Consider the following 28,000-nt stretch of genomic DNA (forward strand, 5'->3'; position numbering starts at 1 on the left):
ATTATCTCAACTTTCCATGAATGGTAAAAGCTAGTACAGAAGTATCAGCATGTGGGAATGCCATGACAGGGCACATTTTTTTTAAGTTATAAAATGAGTGCCTAGATGTTTTAAATTAAAAAAAAAAAAAATGTTGGTGCAGCCAGCCCAGCAAATAAACAAGTACATCTGCACATACTCTCACTCTCGTGGCCTCCAAACAGATTGTAATAGAACAACTGTATACATTACAAAAATAAACACCACTACAAATGATAATCATATTGTTAATTTAGCCAGAGAAGCCAAGTACTTAATCACGTTGCTGAGACCACCCTACCATTCTGATGGACATTTCTTCCAAGTTAGAAAGGCATTTACTGGAAATGGATACGTTTCCCTGCTTCTGCTTGTTCTGTGGATAAGCAAGCAACTTCCATTTTCAAGACTATCAGCCTGCAATAATGTACAGTACTTGTTACTGCCTATATATTTTTGGTAATTACATACATGAAATGAAGGTCAGTAAATGTTGAGTCTTTGGCCATGATCCAAAGACCACTGAAATCAATAGGAATCTTCCCACTGGATCAGGCATTCAATGTACTAACTATTCCTGTGTGACAGAGCACCTTTTCAGTGTCTGTCACTTTAAGGGTTGGGAGCAGGCAGCAGGAAAGTGCAGGCCAGCCTTGATGAGGCAGCCATTTTAGGCCCTTGCTCTCAGGGCTGGGGCAGCAGTCTGCTGCTGGCAGCCAGAGCAACAATACCCAGCTGAGCCCCTGCTCCTGGAACATCTTGGAGGTAAGGGCAGGAGCTATGGGGATGGTAGGAGGCTCCTGGCCCTGGGTACAACTTGAAACTGTACCCTGCTGGGGATGGGTAGCTTGATGGGACTCACTGTGGCAAGGGAGCCCTCAAGAAATACCAGGCCAGTACCTCCCTGGTGAAAGGCAGGCGAGGCACCTTAACCCCAGCATCCACCATCTGGTGGGTTATTGTGAGAACAGGGAAAGCCAGGCACACTTACACAAAAGCACCTGAGGCCTACAGGTGTGTAGGACCCTGGAATGGTGGGCCAGGTAGAGGCCCCCCAAGCCTACAGGGGTGTAAGACCTCAGGCCCTATTGAGAGGGCAGAGTAGTGGACCAGGTATGCTAGGTTGAGGAACCTGAGCCTACAGGAGTGAAAGACCCCAGAGCCCCAGCAAAAGGGGCAGAGTTTTGGCCACAAGGAGGGGGCAGAAATGATGCATTGCCCAGTGAGGGGCTAGGGGCAGTCAGCCCGGAGTAGGGCTGATCGAGTGGTTACCACTCGGATGACAGCCAAAGAAGGGACCCAAAAGGATGAGCCAGGGCTACTCAAGGAGTGCAAGGAGAAGCCCGAAAGCCTCTTGGAGCCGTTCAAGGGAGGAGAGAGGGAGAGGGAGGGGGAGACTCAGGATCAGGCAGTGCGACAAGCTCGGTGAGCGTGAGCAGAGTGTCAGATGCCCCAGTGAGAGGGGGTGGCAGAGTGAGTGAGGCCTAAGTCTGAGCTTGACCTAGCTGCAAGCCAGATCTATTGAACAAACTGGATGACATCTGCGAGTTGAGACACAATAAAAAGGAGGTCAGTCATGTGAGAACCACCCTTTGGCAGCAGGGCACTCAAAGGGCAGCCTCCCACCTAGTAACATCTGGATTATTTAACAAAGCATGGCAGGTGAGTAAGGTGGGTGGCTTGCCAACAGACAGGTGGGCAGACCAGCACTGTGATTTGGCCTGGGAGTTTGCCTCCTCTCACACCCTGATTTTACAAATATCAGGAGTTTTCTACCTTGGCAAAAAGGAAGGATTAAAAGGAGCTTTATTTTAGTGAGGAAGTGCCATGCAAGGGCAATGGGATGAATCGTATCTTCTGGAGGATGCATCCTGGCAAAATCCTAGTTGTTTACCAGTAAAGGAGTAAAACAATAGAATGCCGGTTAACACAGCTTTTGCTTTTTTTATCATAGTACTGGTGAGTGTGGACAACTGGATTATGCATCTGGGCTGGGAGGTCTTAGAATGTTATAAGACTATTGTAAACATTCAGTAAATAGTATCTGTACAGAAAGGTCTATGCCACCCTAGTCTAAGGGGGGAAAACAAAACAAAAAAAACAAAAAACACCAACACAAAACTAACTAGTCTCCTTATTTTCCTTTATGGAAAAAGAGCTCCTTTCAACCCTTTGTTTCAAGCATAGTGCTATGACTAACATTATTTCCTCTATGTCTGGCAAATGTTTTGTATATGATGCAAGTCATTTTGGACCCAGTTCACAAAAATATGAGATTATCACCCCCTGTCAGAGAGGTGACTTTAGGTCAGTAACAGTAAGGAAACTTATGAGAAGAGATATTGAACCCAGCAATTTCCCAAGTTCCTCACTACTGTATTCTGCAGGTAGATGACTTCAAGAAGTCCCTTCCAGCCTCAAATTCCTATGATCCCATGATGTTGCATTGGTGACCCAGGACAGGGGTTACAACTGCTGCAAGTTTGAGGCATTTGCCAAAAAAAGAAAGCTATCAATACCACATGAAAAGGGCTGTCCTGCACTACCCTGCATGGCCCTCTTCTCCTTCCTACTCATGTGGATTGCTAAGGTCCTGTGTGCTCACTGGCTACTCCAATCTTCCTTTTTCTCATAGGGGCAGGAAGGGAAAGTTAGTTGCACAGAAAGTACAGATTTTCACTGGTTCCTGTGGAAAGCCAGCTGCTAAAAGCAGCTTGCTCTAGTCTGTCCCCCCCCCCCCAAGAGTTTCAATGCTCCCCTAAACAAAGCCAAAGAATCCAAACATTAGAGTTTCTCAGACAAATTCCTATGGGTACACAATGGGGGAAGACAAGGTGTCAGAGATGCTGCTCTTCTATATTCCTTTTGGAGCTATTCTGTCTATTTTAACTCTTGTCACGGCGTGGGGTCCCCAAGGATGGCCGTGACATCCCTAGGGTTCCTTGACCATGCCAATTCTGCCCCATGGGCACCCTCTTTTTGGACTGCCACATCTTGCTGGTAATACTAGTAAAATCAGGAGGCTGCCTTCTAGTTTGTGTTGGGGACACGGTCTTGATGGACCCCACTGAACCCTGTGGGTTCTTAGACCTCTTTTGGGTCCTGCTTCAAAATGGATGCCTCATGGGACAGCCTCAGCCTTATGGGCTAGATGCATGGCTCCAAAATCACCCTTTTACCACACCCCAAGCCTCACAGCTGGTATTCACACCAGGTCACATCTGAGGCCCTAGACTAGCTAGGTCTCTGGTAATTGCCAGGCTCTCTGCAGCCCTGTCTCCCTGCCCACACTAGCACCAGGCTCTCTGGAGCCCTGTCTCCACACCCCACATTGGCACCAGGGCCTGTTCACCCCCTTGTTGCTGCGCCCTTCTCTGGTGCTGGGGTTCCTACACCATAGTGGGCCCCCAGTGGGGCCTCCTCCTTCCTCAATAGCCTCAGCCCAATCCACCGGTGTTTATAAACAGCAACTAAAATATGACTCCCTGGGCTATAACATAAGATAAGCAGTTCAGGGCATGCTCTATCCCTTTAAGAAGTCAAACTTTCCCCAGTACTAAATGCCTTGTAGGCTAGGGTACCTGTTGAGCTTCTGGAGCCCCATATGCAGCATATCAGGCAGTCACTGCATCCCTGGGCAATTCTTCCCTAGAGGCTCCTTCTCCTTGGCTGCTGCTAGAGAACTAACTCCTACTAGTCTCAACCCTGGGGCTTATATGTGCCCAGGGCCCTGCCTTCTTCCAGTCAGCTGACCGGGTACAGATGCAGGCTAATTCCCCCGTTAGTCTGTCTCCATAGTAACCTGCACCTGTGGGGCTTCTGTCTGGCTCCTAGGGCCCTCTCCCTAGGCAGTTTCTGCTCTTAAAGGAGCAGGCACCTTAGTGCCCTGTGGCACACTCCTTTGCGCCTCTTTACACCATCAGTGGGAGGGAAGTCTATCCTTCCCAGACTGGGAATTTAATTTTGGGAAACATTCTTAATTTTAATGTGGGATAAGAATAGCTCCTTGCTATCTTTACCACAGCTTCATCAGCTAGTTGAAAGGTTTGTTTCCCCCCTTCCCCATCAAAAAATATCCTTTTCTCAAAAATGATTTTTTTTTTAAAACATAATCAAACTAAATTATTTTCTGGTTTCTTATTCTGTCCTTCTCCCTTTTCAGTGTCTAAAAGAAAAGGAACTAAATAAAAAAAAATCTGACAATTGAATTTTCTTCTAAAAAAAAAAAAAACCAAACCCTCACTCCTTTTGGAAAACTTCAAAGTGAACATTTTCAAAAATTGTGAAATACATTTGATTTTCAACCCCTTCCTATTCATATCTCCCAGTCATTAATGATTAAACTTGAAAAGAAAGTCAATTTACCTGACTGAAAAATCCATTCCAGAATGCGTGAACCTCACCCAGGTTTCACTACCTCATGCTTTCAAGAGTGCTTTCAAAGTCTGGGTATACTTTATTGGGCTCATAAAATGATCACTTGAACCTTGCCTAGTTTAGGGCACAGGCAGAAGTGACAATTTTCACCCAATCTGGCCAAAGAAAGTGGTCTATAGTCATGACCAAACACAAATTCAGAACTGCAGACCACTTCAAAAATTGGATGAGGGGTCAGATGAAGACATTTCTAAATACAGCATTTTTCCTAACGTCTGTCTACAGTGTGTGTTGCTGTCTTCAGAATGGGAGTACAGGCAGTTTGGTCTGAGGTTTTTTCAGCCCCTGCAGGAGGCTGGGGTGAGTGTATTGGAGCCCCCCAAGGTTATACCCCTAGAACAAGCTCCCTTTCCTCCCTCCCATTCTGAAACAGAGACAGGCCGAGAGAAGAGGGGCTGTTGCTAGGGGAAACTGGCTGCAGGCTCCCAGCCAGTGGCTAGATCCTCCCTGGAACAAATAGTGAACTTCTGTTTGGTCCAGGGCATTGTTGTAACTCTCTGAACTGCTTCCTGCAAAGTGTTCTCAGTTACAGCAGTCTGAGCCCACAGTGTAATATTGACCTCTCTTTTTCACAGTCCCTTCCCCTCAGGTGTGCAGTGTAGTATTTTTCTTTACACGTGCTTCCTCCAACCTATCAGCATATCATCTTTAGGAATTTAGAAGAGAGTTTTGCTTATCTCAGAAAGGAACTGGGGGAGCACAAAGCAATAAGTCTGTGTGAAGCTTCAGTCCCTGATTCGATTCAGCAGAGATTTGGCCAGATTAAGTGGCCAAATCTCTGAATCAGAATCAAATCAGAGGACCCGTTAATCTCTCTGAATCAAATTGGAACCCTCCGAATTGATTCGGAGATGTGGACATCCAGACATAGAGACAGCTTTAAATGTTTTTTCTACATATCTCTAGGTAGCAGGTGGCTTGTGAATGCTGCAATGCTGAGGTGCATGGAGTGTCCCACAAAAGCACAGGGTGCTCCCCAGCACATTCAGCAGCAGATCCGGAAGTGGACCAGAAGCACTTCCAGTCTACTTCCGGGTCCTCCGGGGAGCATGCGGGGGGGCCCCCTCCATGCCCCCCAGCTCAGCAACTAGTGTCTCCTGGGTCTGGGGGGCTACCCAGGGTCCCCCTGTGGCCAATCGCCGAACTGGGGGGGAATGCATTGGGTGGGGGGAAGGCCCTGTGCACTCCCTGGTGGACCCAGAAGTGGACCAGAAGTACTTCTGGTCCACTTCTGGGTTCACTGCCAAGCATGTGGAGGGCTCCCCAACACTCCTGTGGGCCGCTCCATCCACCCCAACATTGAAGCATTCACGAGCCATGCTGGTACCTCAAGGTATGTAGAAAAACTATTTAAAGCTGCGTCTATGTCTGAATCGCTGATTCTCTGAATCAGCATCAAATCTTCAGATTTAGATTTGGGAGAATCGAATCGGGGACAGTGATCCAAATCAACGAATCGAATCACTGTCCCTGAATAGGGCCTGCATCACACACTCCTACAAGGCAACATGTTTCTAGAGAGCCTAGATTCTTTTTTGACACATTTGGAAGGAATATAAAGACATTCTCAATTTGTTACTGTCTGATTTGACAGGTTCCTTTTTCTCATGCCCTTATTACACCATGGAGAAAGGTTTCAGAATCTGGTTGGATGCTACTGGGTGTGTCTACACATTCATTAATGAACCTTAGATACTGTGCATTTAGTTTACTACTTCCTTAATAAAGGACTAACTAAATACCTAAAGTTACTGTGAATTAGCGCTGGCGCACAGTTATTTAGTGATGCTTACTGTGCATTAACTTAATAACACTGCGTAGCAGGCTATTAGCATGTTTTTTGCCATGACATGCTGTGCACTGTTATTAGGCCAATGCTCAGTAAGCATATCGTGTAGATAGAACTCTATGAAAAGTTTCATCCTGATCCAAGTGGACTTTTCACCTTACAGTTTTTCATGTGAACACTGAGTGGACAGAACTGCCCACAAGCACATGTTTTAATACAAATCAAAGATAAACAAGTGAACATGACAGGGCTAGTTTCCATTCTGGGTTGAAATAAGTTTAAATAACCTTTCCCATAATCCTGGCTCAGTCACCACTGGTTCCACATGTCTGTCAGCAGTTAAAGCTATTGCTATAATTTTAGTTAAAATGTTACTAAAACTTTTGTTTTGTTTTTGTTTTTTCAATCAATAAAAGCTATATCCTTTTCCTCACCTCCTTTAGTATGGCCATAGGTACAGTATTACACAAAGAATATGTACCTCTAAAACAAAGGCCAAGCAGCTTGGGGAAATGGTCCTTTGAAAAGAACACAACCTCTATAATTATTTTAAGTCAGATACACTACATTTGTATGCACCTTGTACTAGCATATGATAAGTGAAATCCAGATGGTTAATTAGTTATCTTTCCAAAGTCTAAAAACACTTTAATATCACTAATCGGCGTATAAGTGCCAACTGAAGTTGAGATCTGTTTTATGTCCTTATTTTTTTGCATGAATCAACATGGGAATGTTATTTACTGTCCAAAATGCAAGGGAGATAATTGATTCCAGACCAATGTACCATGCAAAAGCAATAAAGCCTTGTCTTCTGATTTGAAATCATCATTTTATAAGACCAGTGTCCTTTTTCAAACCAAATTGAAAGTTATGTACTAAGAATGTGATAATCTTGGGGGAAAAAGGTTATCCAAAAAACCCTGTCCACACACGTGTGGACATGTCCTATCCGACCATAGACTCCTGGGCTGCCTATACGTGCTGTAACTACAGTGCATCGGAGCAGATTCGATTAATTGAGTTTGTTGAAGCATGGTGTCATGACCCAAAGGTCTGATTTTTTGTGTGTGCTTTGGCACTAAGAATTATCCCCGTGGGTTTACAGCTTCATTGCACGGAGGAGTTCTGCTGCGCAGAGGACCAGCGTGCAAAGGAGTGTTCCCGCCACTTTGCAGCAGTCTTTGCAGGGTGCATTTCCTTTGCAACACAGAAATGCACGGTGCAAAGAGTTCCCGTTTGTTGTATGCAAATTTGTGCCCCGCAATTGGCTAGTTCTAAATTATTCACACGTGGCGGCTAGCCGTATAAGAGGCTTGAGCAGTTTCCGCCCAAGCCGAAGAGGACTCCACATCCATCTTGTGGGGACTCTGGGTGTACGCGGCAGGGTAATAGAAACCCTGTGTGTTGCCCAGAGGAGTTTGGCGGCCTGATCCACCGCCCACCTCTTCCCGTCTTCGAACGGAGCCTACTATAAGACGTATCAACGAGTTTTATGCACGCTTGTCCTGGACATCCAGAGTTCTGTCTGCGTGGAGCCTAGCAAACTCCACGTGATTGTTCGTGTTCTGTCTGCGTGGAGCCTAGCAAACTCCACGTGTGTTCGTGTTTTCTGTTGTAACCGCAACTCAAGCAAGTTCTCAGCCTGCACCGCGACCATCTCGGTGTAAGTAAACAATCTTAAAATCAACTGTTACATGTCTGTGCCTAATTCTAGCTTGGCACCCGCCCTCTCCGACCCAGCCTGCCCGGGCTGCTGGCCACAGCTCGCGTGCAGAGCGACGAAAAGGGCCCGGGGTCTGACCCAGCCCGCACATGGCGATGAGGATGGGATTGGGAGAGGGCTCGCTAGAGTTAGAATTAGTTGAGAACTGCCCTTGGAGAAGTGGGAGACGCAGCGTAGCAAGCGTCGCAGAATTAGAGGCGCACGTCGCGTACCACCAGGCGGGCGGAATGGGCAGGAGATGTGTCCGTGGACACCTTTCGCTAAGGGGAGAAGAAGGAGCTTCCGAAGTCGGAGCCCTAGAAGGGAAAGAAGTGTGTCTGCACCCCACGGCATTCGGGTGTATCATGAGTGATGAGCGGGTCCTGTACAGGCCCCTCGATGCTGTAACCCTTGCCGAAGTCGACCCGGCGAGCGCAGTAAGCCCGACCCCCACCCGGGAGTGTGTCCATTGCTCACTGTGTGCCCGAGAGATGGGAGAGACGATGCCGATCGGCTGGTTCTCCCCTTGCATGGTGGTGCCTAGACTAAGGAGTCGAGAGCGTCCGTCCGAGCTCCGCGAAGACCCGGAGACGGAGGACCGTGCCGTAAATGAGAGAGTGGTCCTACGGTGCGACAAGGGGGGAAAACTAAATGCAACCTTTCAAACTATGACTGATTTGATGAGTGAAACTTTAAGCTTAAAGACCCAGCTGCGTATGGCCGTTCGGGCGGTCGGAGAAGCAGCTGAGATAGGGGATCTTAAGAAGCCCCAACAAGATGGCGCCGAGCAGAGGGAAGACCGCGTGGAGAAGCCGGAAGAGAGGGATGGAGCTTCAGGACAGCCCGCGAGGGTTCGGCCGGTAACTCCGCCCAGTGACACAGCGTCAATTCTGCTGACCACGCCCCTCTGCCGAAGGGAGGGGGAGTCAAGCGGAGGAGTGCATCCGCCCCTCCCGCCTGAAACAACAACAACCCCCACTGTAACAATGACTACAGCTCCGACGGAGACAGCAACAGCAACGACAACTTGCGAAGAAACTGATCAGCCTGCAGTATCAAGCAGCCCAGTCATCGGTCCGCAGAGCGCAGTTCAAGCTACCACCTATTACACTCGTTCCAGAGCTGACCTGCAGAATTTGTGTAGGGAATCCAGGATCCGATCCGAAGAAACTCTGGCTGTGTAGTTAGGACGTCTGGTAGTGGAACTTGGGTCTGACCTCCTGGACCAGGAAGAAGCAAGCTTCTTGGTGAGACAAGCTTCATGGAGTAGGGGACATGTCACCGACATCAACATGGTGACGTTTAGCGTCCACTGGCCTATTCCGATTCCAGCGCTTGTGGCAGGAGTGATCGAACAGAAGGCCCACGCATGGCATGACGGATGACCAGAGCACACCGGTGCAGAACAGCTTGTACTGGCTATTATCGGAGTTTCGTATTGCGCCTGGAACCCAAGAGAATGTACGTTGGGACTAACACCGCTCCAACGAATGCGACTGTGGCTTCACCGTCACCTGCGAGACCCTGGAACCGTTCCAGTGACTCTCGACAGCATAGACAGTTGTCTTAAGGTTTACGGACAAAGAAACATCGTGGTTTTGCGGATTGTGCTGAACCCACTGGTCGATCATCCTGTGAGTAGTCTCCTTCATCAGTTGTCAAGACTGCGCGTCCTAATGGAGCCAAGGCTATCCAGTGATCGGGAGTGTCAACGCCCGACTGAGGCTCAGAACACGAAACACCGCGAATCCGAACGTCCAGTATTACGCCAGAGAACGCAAGAGGAGAGATACATGTTTGGATTCCTCCTGCAGCGTTCTGGACTTAATAAGAGACAGCTTTGGATTTTAGGAGACGCGGGACAATGGCAGCTAGCCTACGAGTTAGGTTTTCATTATCTAGAAGAAGGCGATGATGACTCCTCGACGATTTCGTTGAGTTGCTGAGTGTGAAGAGAGAGAGCTGTCCAGTATAAAATCGTGTTTACATATTTGTATTTAATAGTGATGATAAGTTTAATCGACTGCATTATCGTGCGGTCCTGTGTGATTTTATAAATAGTAGTGAAATAACCATTTTAAGAGAGTTCTTTTACAGATCAGGGATTCGGAGTGCGTGGTGGAGAGAGGCCCCGAGAGGGACAACATCATCGAAAGGAATGAAGGCCTGACGCGCGATTCCACCATGACGCCCACCGAAGTCATGATCGTTCAGTTTTTTGTTATGAATGTGATTTTATGTATATGTGTGTGTGTCGGTTATTATTTGATTCAATCCCTTGAGGACGAACTTTTATTGTTGACTGATTTTGTTTTTGCTCATTTAGTTTCGCGAACCATTGACAGAGCTGTTAATAACCCGGATGATAGGTTTGAAGTATAATTCTATTGTGCCTTCAGCAAGGGGGGATGTCATGACCCAAAGGTCTGATTTTTTGTGTGTGCTTCGGCACTAAGAATTATCCCCGTGGGTTTACAGCTTCATTGCACGGAGGAGTTCTGCTGCGCAGAGAACCCGCGTGCAAAGGAGTGTTCCCGCCACTTTGCAGTGGTCTTTGCAGGGTGCATTTTCTTTGCAACACAGAAATGCACGATGCAAAGAGTTCCCGCTCGTCGTATGCAAATTTATGCCCCGCAATTGGCTAGTTCTAAATTATTCACACGTGGCGGCTAGCGATTGGCCTGCTAGCCGTATAAGAGGCTTGAGCAGTTTCCGCCCAAGCCGAAGAGGACTCCACATCCATCTCGTGGGGACTCTGGGTGTACGCAGCAGGGTAATAGAAACCCTGTGTGTTGTCCAGAGGAGTTTGGCGGCCTGATCCACCGCCCACCTCTTCCCGTCTTCGAACGGAGCCTACTATAAGACGTATCAACGAGTTTTATGCGCGCTTGTCCTGGACATCCGGAGTTCTGTCTGCGTGGAGCCTAGCAAACTCCACGTGTGTTCGTGTTTTCTGTTGTAACCGCAACTCAAGCAAGTTCTCAGCCTGCACCGCGACCATCTCGGTGTAAGTAAACAATCTTAAAATCAACCGTTACGTGTCTGTGCCTAATTCTAGCTCGGCGCCTGCCCTCTCCGACCCGGCCTGCCCGGGCTGCCGGGCACAGCCCGCATGCAGAGCGACGAAAAGGGCCTGGGGTCTGACCTGGCCCGCACACATGGTAATTACCGCGCTCTAGCAGACTCCAGTGTCACATGTATCAGCATCCCCACACTGAAAGATGGCAGCAAGGGTGCTTTAACTAAAACTTGTTTGATGAGCTTTAGTTAAAACACTCCTGCCTCTGTCTTTCAGCATGGGGATACTGATACATGAGACACTCCGGGCACTTTAATTAGAGCAGCTCTCAGAGCACTCCTCTCCCCCACAACTCCTGGAGCACATGTATAAATGCCCCTTGACACCAGGAGGCAAAAGAGTTTGGGTTCTTTGTTCCAAATCAATCCAAATAGCAACATGTTCTTGTGGAACCATCCGAATATCAAATCCTTCTTTGTACAGAACACAACTGTATGCATGCTGGACTATTCTCTGAGTTAATGCTATTTTCATAGTTTTATAGTTTCATAGTTGTTAGGGGCTGGGTGTTCTTTCATTTAGGTATGTTCTTTTCAGTATGTTCTTTCATTTGCTGAGGGTATAGCTCCCAGTTATTATTACTTTATAGAACTTGGACCTAAGCTTGAAAGGTAAAATCCTGTTTGTCAGAGTTATTTCCATCTGCTGCCATGCCTGGGGAGTACAGTTTAATTGCATATTAAACATGTAATAGCAACTGTTCTGAGCTAAAAAATACTGAAATAGAGCCAAATGGGGAACTCAGGGAAAAGCTGAATTATGACTGGACTATAAATTTAATGTGACAATTCCCTTATGCAACATCTGCAGCCAAAGAATGAAGGATCAACATTTGATGAAGAATACTTACTCATAATTATTTCTAATCTGTTCATTGCTGGATCCAAGAGAAGGGTAGAAACTCTTCAGTGGGGTCTGTGCTGTATCAGGGCCGTCCAAATTTAGAGTGGCCAAGGACCACACACTGCAGCAGCCGTGGCCCTGGACCACTCACTGTACAGGCCACATATGCTGTGCCATAGGAGCCACATACTGCATGAACTTCTCAGGATCTCTGCCGTGCACAACCTATCCCCTTTTGCTTCCACCTGGGCAGTGCAAGACCCCACTTGCTGCCACTGTATGATCCTCCCCACTGCTACTGCCATACAAACAGTGAACCCTCTTTCTCTCCCCATGCTGTAGAGGGCAGGAAGTTCACTGGGCCCTCTCCTGCCATGCTGCCTCAGCTGCCACAGCAGCAGGAGCAATGTGGGGGAGTGGTGGTTATGCAGGAGTCTTATGGGCTGCCAGTTGGACAGCCTTACCTTATGGGATGGCATTTCCAGATATTCAGGATCTGTGTAACTATATACTACACAAACAAACTAAAAAGCATGCCTTGAATGCCCTGAATCCATAAATCTTTCTGGAAATTCTGATCTGGGTGTGAATCTAATTTACTTGGCTTCTCATTTTTCTATTGTTTGTTAACATTTAGTTTATATTTAAAAACATTTCAAGAGACATTGCAGCCTCCTACTGTTATATGTATTATTTGTACAAATGTTAACACCCAAAGGCCCAATTGGAAACAAAGGCTCATGCTAGGTACTAAGGACTTTATAGACATGGAGGTGAACATGGTTCTTGCTCCAGAGAACTTAAATTCTAATTTACTCTACTCTTTGGGGAGTAATTCCTCCTATGTCTTCTCCTTCCCCTAGGTCCCCGGAGTGGTTCTCTTCATTCCCCAGTATTGAACTCACCGGTCGATCAAGCCTTTCCATCGGATTAAATTCCTGCTGGGTCTTGGCCGGTAAGTTGCGAGGCCACAGCTTTCACTTTGGCCCCTGGGTCAGTCTTCTCCCCTTGCCTGCTTTCTGATCTCCTCCTCTGCTCCTCTTGGTTCCCTTTCTTCTTCCGACCCCCAGATGCTCCCTCGGTGTCTCTTAAATCTTCCTCTTTCCAGCTGGGTCTGCCATGGCAGCTTTCTATTCACTACCCGTCCGACCCAGCTGTTTCTCCTTTGCTCTCTGGCATGGTCTCCTTTTTTTTTCTCTTTGTTCTCTTCCCGCACCATTTTCCTCTTCCCAGGTTCAGACCCCAGCGGCTGGGTTTGCTGTGGCAGCCTTTGATCTGCCGCAGCCCCAGCTGGCTCCTCTGGATGTTTTGAGTGCGGCATCTGATGTCTCCAGGTTTGCTGTGGCTTCTCCTGCTCCTCGAGGTAAGTTTTTCTCTTTGGTTTCTCTCTCATTGTGTCCATGTTAGGGTGCTTCAGGCACCCTGTCACACACCTCCCCTCCTAGTGAAGTGTCTCTATGGGATCTCTATGGGGTCTCTTGGCTCTTTTGTCTAGGTCTGTTCTCTTTGTCTGTCGCCATTGCGTTTGGTCCATTGCCTTCTAGCAGTCGGGATAAGAAGTCAGCTGCAATGTTCAGTTGCCCCGGCCAGTGCTCTATAGAAAAGAAAAAAGGTTGCAGGGCCAAGGCCCATGTCATTAATGTGGGGTTTTCTGTTTTAGAGGTCTGGAGCCACCAAAGTGGAGTGTGGTCAGTAATAAGGAGAAACTTTCTCCCATATAAATAATATCTAAACAGCTCAATTCCCCATTTTATGGCCAGACACTTCCTTTCAATAGTAGAATATCGTGCCTCTGCTTTAGATAACTTTACTAGCAAATGCTATAGGCCTTTCTTCCCCTTGGATATGTTGTGGCAGTACCACCCCGATAGCTGCAACTGAGGCATCAGTGTGCAACTGAAATGTGTTTGGGCGAAGTCTGGGGTCAACAGCGATGGGGTGTTACATAGGGCCTCCTTTACCTTAGTGAATGCTTGCTGGGCCCCTAGGGTCCAATTTAAGCGACCTCCTCTTCGACCTTGTAGCAGGTCTGTAAGAGGGGTGGCTATTTCCGGGAACCAGGGTATGAACTGTCTGTAATAGTTCACCAACCCCAGGAAGGACCTTAATTGTTTCTTCATTTGAGGTAACCCGTATTGCCTCCCCTTTGTCTGTGAGGGGTGCTATTCTTCCCTGCCCTACTTGAAACTCCAAATACTTCATTTCTGATTTCCCTAGGACACATTTCTTGGGGTTGGCTGTTAGCTCATTGTGTCTCAGTTCTTCTAGGGCATTCCGTACATGCCTCATATGTTGGTCCCAGGTTTTGGAGAAGACTACTATATCATCAGTATAGGCTGTGGCATCATTTTGGTGTGTTGCTACGATCCTGTCCATTAGCCTCTGGAAAGAAGCCGCTGCCCCATGTAGGATGCAAGGCATCTGAGTGAACTGGTACAAGCCCCAGGGTGTAACAAAGGCGGCTTTCATCTTGTCCTCTGGTTCCATGGGGATTTGCCAGTACCCTTTTGTTAGATCCAGGGTCAAGATAAACTCAGCCTGCCCTATCTTCTCTAGCATCTCCTCTATGTTAGGCGTTGGGAAAGCATCAAAGTTGGAGATACTATTTACCTTACAGAAATCAATGCAGAGCCTCATGGTCCCATCTGGTTTTGGCACCACCACCAGGGGGCTTCTCCAGGGGCTCCAAGATTCCTCGATGATACCCCAAGCCAGCATCTGTTCTAATTCCTTTTGTACTGGGGTGTATAGCACCTGGGGTAGCCTCCTCCAGTTCTCATACCACCTGCCCTGGGCTCGTTCAGGTCCTATGGCATACCCCTTTTGCTTGGCCTGGCAGCTCTGTGAAGACATCTTTATATTCTTGTGCCAAGTATTCAAGCTGTTCACGCCTTCCGCAGGGTAGTTGTTCCCCTATCACCAGGATCAGCTCAGGGCTGTCTCAGCCCCCTGTCCACTCGGGTCCCCACCCTTCCACTACCTCTTAGGGGTCCATGAGATAAGTCTCCTGGGTTTCCCATCATTTTACCATATTCACATGGTACACTTGTCTGCTTTTTTGTGTGCTTGGTTGCTGTAGTTCATAGTTGGTGGGGCCTACTTTCCTCGGTATCTTGAAAGGACCTTGCTACCTAGACTTCAGTTTACTGGTGTGGTCTGGTAGCATTATAAACACCAAGTCCCCTTCTTGAAATTCATGCTTCTGGGTCCCTAAGTCATACCAGCATTTCTGATTTGCTTGGACTTCCTCCATGTTATTTTGGGTGATACTTCTTACCTTCTCTAGCCACTCTTGGATCTCCTGTACCTGGTGGGAGTTCCTACTACCCTCCAGTGCCTCTTCCTCCCACCCTTCTTGGACTATGTCTAAGTCCCCTGAGGCTTATGCCCAAAAATCAGTTTGAAAGGAGAGCACCCAAGGGAGGCCTAGGGATTGCAAATAAGAGTAGGAGTATACACAGTTCCCATCTTTTGGTGTCTCCCTGGATGCATTTTCATATCATGGACTTCAGAGTCCGATTGAACCGTTCAACCAGGCCGTTGGTTTGCGGGTTGTACAGTGAGGTTCTTAAGTGTTGGATCCTAAAAATCTCACATACCTCCTTCAATACTCTGGACATAAAATTGGTACCCTGGTCCATAAGTATCTCCTTTGGGATCCCCACCCATGAGATCCATCTGATCAACTCTTCTGCCACCTTAGGGGCTGTCACTGTTCTCATAGGTATCGTGTCAGGATACCGTGTGGTGTAATCCACGAAGACAAGGGTGAATTGGTACCCAGTGGCACTCTTTGGGAGTGGACCGATTATATCCAGGGCAGTTTTATCGAAAGGTCTTGATATTATCTCTAAAAGTTGCAAGAGGGCCCGAGGTGGTAGATGGTCTGAACACCACTGACATTCAGGGCTGGCTCTACAGAACTGGTCTACCTGCTTATGGAGCCCTGGCCAATATGCTTGCATCATAAGCTGAACTATCATCTTATCCATTCCTAAGTGCTCCCACAAGGGTAGGATATGTGCTATTTGTTTCAGGGCCCTTTGATACCACTGTGGAACCACTATCTACTTCTCCCCAGTGACCTTCCCTTTATCGATCCAATAGAGGATACGGCATCTTGCCTCCAAGTGTGGATAGGTCGTGAGTCACTTGGGTTTCTCGACCACACCCTCTCTTTCGGCAATGTTTTTCTTGAGCACCCACTGGAGGGCCGGCTCGGTGGCCTGTTCACCTCGAAAGTCTTCCCCAAGGATCTCACCCAGGTCAATGTCAGGGTACCTATTTTTTTCTGCAGGATCCTTGTCTTCTTCCCCTTGGAACCCATCTCCTGTGTCATCTCCACGTCCTGCTGCTGGTAATTCCCTTTTTTCCTCGGACCTGGCCTAGTGCTTAGTAAAAGTAGGGCCAGTCTTGTCCTATTAGCATGGGGAACGGCAGTGTACAGGTGAAACCCACCAGTATTTCCTCCATCTGGCCCATTATAGTTAACTGCAGCCTTCACCAAGGGTAGATGAAGGACTCCCCATGGATGCAAACCATGCTGATGCTGGTGTCCAGCTTGCCTTCTAGTGGATCGATTACCCCTTCTCGAAATAGTCTGGACACAACCCAAATCGAGACGCATGGGCACGATTATCACCCTTACCTTGGCTTGCAGCACTGGTTTTGGAGTCTTGCCTCCTTGATGGAGTTGGCTGAAGCTGCAATCCATCTGTTCTTCATGCTCCAACTCCTTGCCCTTGTATTGTTCCCCTTCGGGTTCCAGTACCCATGGTCTTCATTTGGCTGGTCGCTTGAGGCACTGTCAGGCAATATGTTCCCTGCCTCCACACCTGAAACATATCACACCCCATTCGGTGGGCAGTTTCCCAACCCAGAGTGCAACTCGCTGACCTCTTGGCTATCCCCACCAACTTGGGTTGCCTACCCCCGAGTATCACTTTCTTGGCTGCAGAAAAGGACTCAGCCAGCAGTAGGGCCTGTTCCATGTCTTGGGGCTGGTGTCTTCTCACCCAGCAACATGTCTCTGTTTCTAGGTCTTCTAGGAACTGCTCCAGCATGAGTATTTCCATGACCTCCCATGCTGTCTTTCTGCGAGGCTGGATCCATCTTTCCACAGCATCCCTGAGGATCCGGGCAAGTATCTGTGGCCTCTTTTCTTCTGGCCTCTTGGCCCCCCTAAATTGTTGCCAGTAGGATTCAGGGGAAATCTCATACTGCTACAGGATGGCGCATTTCACCTTCTGATAATCAATCGGCCTCATCTTGGTCCAAGGCTCGGTAAGCAGTTTGTGCTGGGCCAATCAGTAAGGGGCCCAATAATGAAGCCCACTTCCCTCTGTCCTAGACTGCCATGATTGCTGTTCATTCAAATGTTTCCAGATAGGCCTCCATGTTGTCTTCGATGGTCATCTTGGGGATCCTAAACTTCTCAGAGGCTCCTAATGCGGTGGCCTGTTGATCCTCTATCTTTTCATTCAAGTCCTGCTGTCAGATAAGCACAGCTATCCAGGCATCTGCTTCTTGGGACTGAACCCAGATCAACTCCTCTAACTGTTCCTGTTGAGTTTGCATAATCCAAACCACCACCTGGTGGGCTTGTGGCCAGTCTCGCGGACTGATATCCCAGCACCTGTGGAGTGGCCCTCCATTTCTTAGGGCTGAGTCAGTTAGGACTTATGGTTATGTTGGGTCTCTTCTTCACAGCCAATGCACCATGGTAAGGGTGTGGCTGCATCACCCAGAGCCACATCACCTCCCAGCTGGAAGAGTAGTTTCTTGTCATTGTATATCACCTGCCACGCCTTTGATGTTATGAGAGAGATGCTCAGACACTCCAGGGAGGCAACTGAGAATGACTCTAGACTCAAGGGGTTGGCAGTTCTCCACAGAGCTCCACCATCCCCATACTCTGCCCTTACCACACCTCATGTTCCAGGCGTTATTAATTGCCTCTGAGGCAGATATTCGTACCCTCGTTTGAAGGTCCCTCGGCTAGGACTCTTGTCTAAGTGACTGCTTGCCCCATTCTTCCCTGCATGGGACCCATGATAGCTATCTCTCTTTTGGCTCCCCCGTTGCCCTCCCGTGACTGTGGCCCCCTCTCTCTTCTTCTTCCCCTCTTTGGGGAGTAATTCCTCCTAAGCCTACTTCCCCTAGGCCCCTGGAGTGGTTCTCTTCACCCCCCAGTATCGGACTCGCCAGCCAATCAAGCCTTTCCATCAGATCATAGTCCCTGCTGGGTCTTGTCAGGTAAGTTGCGAGGCCGGAGCTTTCACTTTGGCCCCTGGGTCAGTCTTCTCCCTTTGCCTGCTTTTTGATCTCCTCTTCTGCTCCTCTCAGTTCCCTTTCTTCTCCCAACCCCTGGACACTCCCTTGGCGTTCCTTAAATCTTCTTTCCAGCTGGGTCCTCCGTGGCAGCTTCCTATTCACTGCCCATCTGACCCAGCTGTTTCTCCTTTGCTCTCCAGTGTGGTCTCTTCTTTTTCCCTTTTTGTTCTTTTCCTGCACTGTTTTCCTTTCCCCAGGTTTGAACAGGTCTTTGATCTGCCTCAGCCCAGCTGACTCCTCCAGGCGTTTTGAGTGCGGCATCTGATGTCTCTGGGTTTGCCATGCCTTCTCCTGCTCCTCAGGGTAAGATTTCTCTTTGGTTTCTCTCTCATTCTGTCCATGGCAGGGTGCTTCAGGCACCCTGTCACACCCTCCTTCACAGATAACGTGTGTCACAAGTAAGTATTGCGGGCACTTCCCTTCTAAGATCATTTATGTTGGCAAAGCAGGACCAAAAGAATTTTCAAAACCAAAGAAACAATAAAGTTGGGGAGAGGTTTCTTCTGGTCTTGTCCAGATCCTCTCCCTTTCAAAACTTCTATGCTTATTGAATAATTAGTGAAATAATGACATTGGTTATTATTATTATTATTATCACAATTCCTATGAGCCCAAGTCTTTGTGTTATGTGCTGTACAAACAAACCAAAAAAAACCCAACAGAAATGGTCTCTGAGGCATAGATTAAAATCTAAGACAGAGACAACAGATGATTATTGGTTATAGACATGGAAGCAAAAGAAAACAAAGTACTGTTTAGGAAGACAGGGAGTGATCTTAGCATACCAGTGGCCTAGTCTTTGTGAAGTTTTTGCAGGCATTACAACAAGATAGATTTTTGAGGAAAGAACTGAATGGGGATAACAAGATAGCTTTGCAAGTATTTAGAGTAAACTTCCCAGGTGTAAGAGGCAGCATGGGAGAAAGCAAAATATTTCTGTTTGAATTTCTCTCATATCAGAAATGGGTGATGGCATCCTGGACTGAAGGGATGTGGGAGCTGACCCCTCAGTATGGAATGAGAGGTAATAGATAAGTGAAGACAGGCAGTTTCTATTTGATGCAACAGGAAAAGAAAGTTCCAGTGACGGGAAGCATTGAGAGAGGTGACATGGGTCAAAGTGTTGGGTTATAATATAGATACTAGGGTCGGAAGGGACCGCAACAGATCATCCAGTCCAAAACCCTGCCTGGGCAGGAAAGAGTGCTGGGGTCACATGACCCCAGCCAGATGCCTATCCAGCCTTCTCTTAAAGACCCCCAAGGTAGAGGAGAGCACTACTTCCCTTGGAAGCCCATTCCAAATTTTGGCCATCCTTACTGTGAAGAAGTTTTTCCTGACATCTAGCTTAAATCTGCTGTCTGTCAGTTTGTGACCATTGTTCCTTGGTACCCCAAGAGGTGCCCTGGTGAACGGAGCATCTCCGATTCCTTGCTGCACCCCCCCTAATGAATTTCTGGTGGCCACAAGATCACCTCTCAGCCTTCTCTTGCAGAGGCTGAAGAGGTCCAGGTCCCTTAGTCTCTCCTTATAGGGCTTGGCCTGCAAACCCTTAACCATATGAGTGGCCCTCCTCTGGACCCTCTCAAGGTTATCCACATCCTTCTTAAAGTACAGCACCCAAAACTGGATGCAGTACTCCAACTGTGGTCTCACCAATGCCGCATAGAGGGAAAGTATCACCTCCTTGGTTCTATTTGTCATGCATCTGCTGATGCATGATAAAGTGTGATTAGCTTTGCTGATGATTTCCTCACACTGATGACTCATGTTCATCTTGGAATCCACTATAACTCTGAGATCCCTTTCTGCTTCTGTGCTGCTGAGAGGGTCATTCCCCAGACAGTCGGTGTGCTGGATATTTTTATGCCATAGGTGCAGTACACTGCACTTGTCCTTGTTGAACTGCATCCTACTATATTCTGCCCACTTTTCCAATCTATCCAGGTCTGCCTCCAATCATTCCTTACCCTCCGGAGTGTTCACTTCACCCCACAATTTACTATCATCCACAAACTTGGACAGAGTACACTTCATGCCCACATCCAAGTCACTGATGAAGACCTTGAAGAGTACAGGTCCAAGGACTGATTCCAGCAGGACACCACTACCCACATCCTTCCAGGTCGATACCAACCTATCTACTACCACTCTCTGGGTACAACCCCCAAGCCAATTTGCCACCCATCAGACCATGTAAACATCTAAGTTACAGCCTCTTAATTTATTTATAAGAATGGGATGGGATACCATCTCGAAACCCTTCCTAAAATTCAAGAAAACGACATCCACCTCTACTCCTGCATCTAAGTGTTCTGTGACCTGGTCATAAAACAAAACCAGATTAGTCAGGCATGATCTACCTGCTATGAATCTATGCTGGTTTCTCTGCTACGTTATTTTTCCTGTTGGACTCACACAAATATGATCCTTAATAATCTTTTCAAAGACTTTTCCAAGGATGGAGGTGAGACTGACTGGCCTGTAATTACTCAGATTTTCCTTCCTTCCCTTCTTGAAAATAGGGACCACATTGGCCCTTTTCCAGTCCTCCAGGACCTGACCCGAGTGCCATGAATGCTCAAACAACCATGCTAGTGGTTTTACTATAACACTGACCAATTCCTTCAGTACTCTTAGATGCAGCTCATCTGGGCCTGCTGACTTAAACACATCCAGTCCATCCAAGTGACTCTGCACCAAGTCAGCGTCAGCAGTTGGTAGGCTGGTGTCCCTCTGATGCCTATCCAAGAACCCATTAGGAGACTTATCTTGACCCTTGTTCAGGAACACTGAGGCAAAAAATTCATTGAAGAGCCTTGTCCCCCCTGTCTGTCATTAATTGTTCCTGCTTGTTCAGTAGGGGTCTGTGACAGGTCGTCGCTCTGGGCCACCCTCAATGTGACCCACACACCTGTCCCTGGGGTAACTGCCTGCCTACTCACCTGCCATGCCTTGGTCTTAATTAATTGATCAGTGTTCATCAGCAGGAGGCTGCCCTTATACTGCCCTGCTGCTAGGTGGCGCTATCTGCGGCTCCGTTTCCTCCCCTACACTGCAGTCCACACCTCACCGATGGAATCATTGTTGTCTCAATTCTATCCCTCTTTGGCCACTTCCTGTTCTCTCTGGGCCTTCCTTCTCCGTGCTCACACTTGGGTTTCCTAGTGATGCTGCCCCCTCTCTGGGGCTCGCCGTGCCCACACTTGGGCTTCCTCATAATGCCGCCCCCTCTCTGGGGCTCGCCATGCCCACACTTGGGTTTCCTCGTAATGCCACCCCCTCTCTGGGGCTTGCCGTGCCCAACTTGGCCTTCCTCGTGATGCTGCCCCCTGCCTGGGGCTCGCCGTGCCCAACTTGGCCTTCCTCGTGATGCTGCCCCCTGCCTGGGGCTCGCCGTGCCCAACTTGGCCTTCCTAAATGTTGCCCCCTGTCTGGGGCTGGGGTCAATGAACCCCGTATGCTGCACCCTCACTGGCACTGGGGTCCTCACACTCCACTGTGAGTCCCCTATGAGGCCTCCTCCATCCCCTTATAGCCTCACCCAAACCACCGGTGATAACAACAACAAAGCAAAACACGAGCCCCTAGGCTATAACATAACTTAAAGCCACCCAGCTAAAACAACATTGCTCAACTGTCAAGCTGTACCTGCAGTTAGGCTTCTCCTCGCATCCTGGCTTAGGGAGCTCCTGCCTCTCTGGCTGTGGCAGGGAACTACCTCTGGCCTCCGCTCTTGGGCTTTATAAGAGCCAGGCCCTGCCCCTTCTGGTCAGCTGACCTTCCCTGGTTGCCCCGGCAACCCACAGCTGGGCTCCTTAGTCACTGCTAGGACTCCCTCCCTAGCAATTTTCCCCTCTTCAGGAGTAGGGCACCTCAGTGTTCTGTGACAGGGTCCTATGCTGCCCTGCATCTTCCTTTTACTTCCTACATACCTAAAAAAAAGACTTTTGTTGTCTTTAATTACTGTTGCCAGCCTCAGCTCCTTCGTTGCTTTGGCCTTTCTAACTGCGTCCCTGCAAGTGCGGGCCAAGTAGGTGTACTCCTCCTTGGTAGCTACCCCCTGCCTCCATCACCTATATATCTCTTTTTTTGCCCTTAGGCTCCCTGGATTTCTCTATTTAGCCAAGGACGTTTTTGGCCCTTTTCCCCCTTTTCCCTTGTACTGGGATTGTCTTCCTTTCACCCAAAGGATTGCTTCCTTTAGGAATGACCACCCTTCCTGGATTCCCATCTCACCAATACTCCTATCCTGCAGTGCGTCATTGACTAAACTCCTGAGCACACTGAAGTTAGCTTTCCTAAAGTCAATCACTTCCACTCTACTAGTTAATTTACCCACTCTACACCGTATGGTGAATTCAGTTGATTGGTGGTCACTGTCTCCAAGGTGACCACGAATATGTAGCTCCCCTACCAGGTCATCCCCCGTAGCCAACACCAAGTCAAGTAAGGCATTCCCCCTAGTGGGACCGTATACCTCCTGTATTAGGTGAAAGTCCTGTACGCAGGTTAAGAACCTACGTGAATGGTTGGATTTGGCTGACTGCTCCTCCCAGCAGATGTCAGGGTAGTTTAGGTCACCCATGACAACCACATCCCTAGGGTTAGGAAAAATTATTTTTGCCGTCGCATTCTGAATGGATATAAAGAGCGAAGACTACATTTGTCTACAACGGAGAAAAAGATGCTGTATAAGGCAAAATGATAAGAGCCTGGATAAGAGTTTTAGTTACATGGAGGTCATATCTTATGATTTGTTGTGCAGATCTCTGACATAGCCCAGTTGTAAAATCCTAGAGAGAGGTTATGGCACTGTGGACAACTCTGGTACAAACATTCCTGGTTAATCGAAAATATGATTGCAGCACATCTCTATTCCAGCTCACTTACATGCGTGCACAGACACACACACAAGCCAGCAGGGATTTTTTTTCACTAATTCTCATTCTTTCACTAAATTTCATTCTGTTGCTGGCTGCTCTCCAACCTGTGCTTGTGCTGGGTTTCAAGGAACCTTGCCTTTCAGTTTCAAGGAACTGTAGGATTTTGGACCACCCCTCAACTAGGCAAGCAACGTCCCCCTCCCGCTCTCCGCCCACACACACACATAAACCAGCCTCCTGGAGGCTGTTCATACCACTTGTTCTTCAACTGCCAGGACCCTCACCACCTGGCCACTGAGAGGTGTAATTAACCTTTTCGCAGGACATGATTCGCAGGACATGATTCAGGCTGGCTAGGTGGTGTATAATGAGCTTCCCCCCTCCGACCAATGCCAGCATGCAAACAATAACCCCTACCCCAATCCACCTCCCCCCATGCCCTGCTCATCCTCCACCCTGCTGTTCCCTCCCCTAGCACACCCCTGCAGACAGACACAGATGTTTATGTTGTAAACAGTAAAATTACTTATTTTAATCAAGAACAACCACCACTAGTTGTTGGCAGTGTCTATAATATGCGCTGCCAGGCAATCCCACATGAGGACCACTCAACCAGCTTCTCCTTGTGTATATGTCCTCGGTCCCTGTGCTGCTATCCACCCACATCTCTGTCTGGTCACTGCCTGTTGCACTTTGTCAGCCCATGACCGGCTGAAAACCTCTCTGCAGGTCTCACAAATGTCATGCAGCATGCAGGCTGCCACTGTAAAGGTCATGATGTTTTCTGTCTCCAGCTCAAGCCTGCAGTAAAGTGCTCTCCATCATGCTTTCAGTTGGCCAAAGGCAGATTTAACAGCCATCCTGCATTTGCTCAGATGGAAGTTGAAAATCAGCTTCTGCAGGTCCATAACGTTCCCTCCGTAAGGCTTCATGAGCCAGTGCTTTAGGGGGTAAGCAGCATCCATTAGTATAAGCAGGGGAACAGCAACATCACGGATCACTGTCTCAGGGACTCTGGGTGCATAGTGTCCTTTCTCCATGAGGCTAGGCAGTGGAGAGTTTCTGAACACTTGTGCATCGTGTGCGCTGCCAGCCAACTTGGTATAAATGTTCATGAACCAGCCCCAGTGGTCCACCATGACTTGCAGGATCACAGAGGCAAATCCTTTCCTGTTTGTGAATGACCTCTCCCACCCCAAAGGGGACTGCACTGGGATGTGAGTGCTATCTAAAGCCCCCATGTAGTTAGGAAACCCCCATGGCATTGAAGCCATCTATGACTTCCGTTGTTTGCCATGACGTGCTGGCAGACCTCTCGAGTCACCAGCCCAGCTGTGCAGGGAGCCACACTGAACTGGTTCATGATGTAGTGGAGGCTGGATGGGAGGCCAGTTTCATGGTGGCCATGGCCACCCTTTTGTCCTGCGGGATGGCCTGACACATCTTAGTGTCCTGCCTCACAATTTGTGGCCCCATCACTGAGATGACATGAAAAAACATCTCCCTGGTCATTTGGAACATTTCCCGCCACTGCTGATCGTTCCAAGTGGTCAGCATGATTCTCTCCCACCAGTCCAAGCTCCTCTTGTGGGCCCAGACCATGCAGTTGCTGCTCCTGAGATTTATCCACAGAGCCCTGTCAGCTTCCACTTTTTCATATGCCTTTCAGCTGTCCCGCTCCATTGCAAAGCTAAGTCCCCTTTTTCACAAAGTGCCTGTATGTGCAGACATCTCCTCATCGTAAGCATTGAGAAACAGTATCAATACATCCACTGCCATCCTTAACTTCACCTTCATGTCTTGTAATAATTTCAAGGCCAGGTGTCAGGTAATCAGCAGCACTACTGCCTCCTCCTCCTCCTGCTCACCCATGTCATCCAGATTCTCCATGTTGGAGTCTTCACTCTGTTCTTCTCCATTCCCCACTTCCCATTCCTCATGCATTTCATCCTGAATCTCGATTTGGTCCTCCTCTGGCATCCCACATGGATTCTCACAAGTGCAAGCAAGGTTGATTGAACATACACAGCAGGAACACTTCTCAGATCACAGCAACAGCACCACCACCACCACCACCACCAAGCAGTGGGGGTTGTGGTCTGGAGCTCTGTGTAGCTGCATTCAATCAATGACCACTGCATTTTAACTCTTATCTGCATTTCAATAAGTAACCCTGGGGCACTGGGCATTTGCACAGCTTGGTGCTTTGTTTGGTGAAGGGTGTTGGTGTTTACCATGGTGAACAATGATGCCCTGGCTTCAGGATAACTGTGTATACCATATCAATGGATAGCCACACCCAAGAACAGTATACCCAGAAAATGGAGCATAGTTGTCAGGTGTGCCTCCTCATTCCAAAGAGGCCTGATCTGCAATAACACTGCACTCCTAGCTAAAAAAACAAGGTCCTCCCAGAAAAAACATTTGCCCTGTCAGGTCAGGCACAGCATTTAAAGTTAAAAGTGATGTTTTGGATGCACAGGATCTCGTCCTTTTGAAACTTGTGCTCACTCTTACTGTGTCCTAGTGAGCATAGGGCAAAAATATTAAATACCCTGAGATAAGAAAAAAGTTGTAATGGAAAAGTTCTGATGCATCAAGTCTTTGTTCAAGACAACTGTCATCGAGCTAGGCTTGCAAAGACTTTTAATTCTCCAGTCAGACAGAGTAAATTTTGCCATACTGCTCTCGTGTTAATGTAAGACCACACAAAGCCTTCAGAATTCATGTCCAGATGAGCCAGTGTCAGCTGAATACTTTTGCGAGGTCAGCAAAAACAGTTTGTGCTTCTCTAGTTGCAGCAAATTGGCTCATTTGGCCTTGATTCTGTGGGATTAGGGGAACAATGGCACAGACACAAGCAGGTATGATCAATTTTTATAACATTACAGGACATTAACCAGACATCTGAACGGACAATCAGCTTATTTGGCCCATGCTGGAGTTATCACCAGGTCTTTATTGGTAAACGGGGTGCTTCATCACATTGGGTGTTGTGAGACACAGATGATACCTCCACAATCTTGAGTATGTGGAATTTTCCAAACTACTTCTGCAATTCATGTGTATATAGCAGACCCACACATTTTGCCAGTGACCTTTTGTGACTCAGTTGCTGTTGGCCTCGAACTGTTTCTCAAAGTCTTAGAAAACCAAATCCAGCAGTATGCAGGCAACCGAGCAGGAGGCTGATACCTCCAACACTCAGGGCCCCTGTTGGACCTGGGAAGAACTGCAGGACTTAATCAACATTTGGTCGGTGCAAAAGATCATAGACTAGTTGAAAAGTAGGAGGAATAAGCCTGTGTATGCCTCCATTGCAAAAGAAATGCAGGTGTGAGGCCACAATCGGGACTGGACCCAGTGCCAGTGCAAGATCAAAGCCCTGAGATGCAAGTATCATCGAGCCAAGGATGAACACTCTCGTTCTGGGGCAGGGTGTACAATTGCTCCTTTCTATGACCAGCTGTCCGTCATTCTGTTCAAGGATGTGGTGAGGCTACCTGTCTGCAGTCTTTTGGGACTGGCGTTGTGCTGGAGGAGAGTACCAACATCAGCAGCTTCTCCTGAGTGGGAAACCATCAGCATGTCACAGCAGTGAGGAGACTGCTCCATGGTCCTGGATGATGGGGACTCCCAAGAAGAGCAATATACCATGACCTTTACCCCAGTGTCCCGCCCCCAATTCTGCAGACTAGCACAGATGATGAGCAGGAGGAGGAGGAGGAGGAAACCACTTCGGATGTGGTTTCTGTTCCCCACACTCAAACATCGGGTTCTGTTCCCAAAACCCAAGAAGATGCATGACCGGTGACTTGTAAGTATCTTGGAATGTGCCTCTTGTCACTGGCAGGCACTGCTTGGGTTCATGCAGGTTGGGTTTGTGGAGTGAGGGGGAAAAATGCATGCATTGCTGGAGGTGGGTCACCATGCTCTTTTGGTGGTGGATGAAGGGTATACACTACGCTCTTTTGGGGATGGATAACTGGTAATGTAACAGATGCCAAACTCATTGTTTTGATTTAATTGTTTGCAGCTGGCATGGCCAGTGACAGTCAGGGATGTGGCTCCAAACTGAGGACTCGTAAGTTTTGGGGAATGTGAATGGTGCCCCAGTCTTGCAGGCCTTATTTCCGTGCCTGCAGGCAGTTTCTTCACTGTAGGGTGGGTGGGGGGTGGAGGTTCATCACCATACCCTTGAATGCCTGGGGGAAGGAAATGTGACCAAGCCAGGAACACTTTTTCCATTTGTTTACCAGCTACCATGCCCTATGTCATCTGGGCACATGCCCCCGAACCTCGGACCCTAGCTCAAACTACAGCAGAGCGCTCAAAGGATATGCACTGCAGGCAGCGATGATCCTGAAACAGCATGATGGAGGCTTTCGTGGAGTCATCACAAAGCAGAGTATCAGCCGCAGATGGCTGGCAAGACAAACTCTGGGAGTTGCTTCCTTGTGATGAGGTCTTAAAGAACTGACTTGTGAACAACACAATTGCCATCCAGAAGAAGTTGTTAGACTGCATGGGCCAGTTACTGGAGATGGCTGCACAGTGCCGTGTGGACGCTGAAAGAGCACACAAGCTGATAACTGATGTCCTGTAGCACTTGCCAAAGTCCATCATTAAAAAGAAGGTACCATCCCAGAAAGGGCAAAGTAGCTCTGCTCAGCTTGCCTCCGTCCAAGAGGTAGCCAGAAGCATTGCAGCTGAGCCTGTTCCCCCTACTACAGTGGAGTCAGCAGAGGGGCATACAAGTGCCAGCAGGGCCAGGCGGGCACCACTGTGATTCAGGGAGCCAGGGCTAGTTCTGGGCGATGGTGGACTAAAGGCAAAAAAGCCCAAGTAACCAACGGCTTCAACACTACTTGCTTTGTTGCTCCTTACAATAAAACCTCATGTTAGCTCTC

The 28,000-nt window shown here is 48.2% G+C and overlaps 1 protein-coding gene and 1 long non-coding RNA gene across 2 annotated transcripts in view; one reads left to right on the forward strand and one right to left on the reverse strand.

Moving 5' to 3' along the window:
* The window catches only part of OSGIN1 (oxidative stress induced growth inhibitor 1), an 85,969-nt gene extending 82,257 nt beyond the window's left edge, over positions 1–3,712 (reverse strand). The window contains exon 1 of the mRNA XM_059713754.1: positions 3,600–3,712. The gene's annotated coding sequence lies outside the window, so the exon portion shown is untranslated. The remainder of the gene's footprint in view (positions 1–3,599) is intronic.
* LOC109286094 (uncharacterized) lies at positions 649–28,000 on the forward strand. Its single transcript, XR_002094016.2, has 6 exons — positions 649–783; positions 12,735–12,826; positions 18,402–18,507; positions 26,578–26,907; positions 27,127–27,174; positions 27,350–28,000. It is a non-coding gene; the product is annotated as an uncharacterized LOC109286094 (long non-coding RNA).

Source organism: Alligator mississippiensis, chromosome 10 (genome assembly GCF_030867095.1).
Source record: "Alligator mississippiensis isolate rAllMis1 chromosome 10, rAllMis1, whole genome shotgun sequence".
Classification (NCBI taxonomy): domain Eukaryota; kingdom Metazoa; phylum Chordata; order Crocodylia; family Alligatoridae; genus Alligator; species Alligator mississippiensis.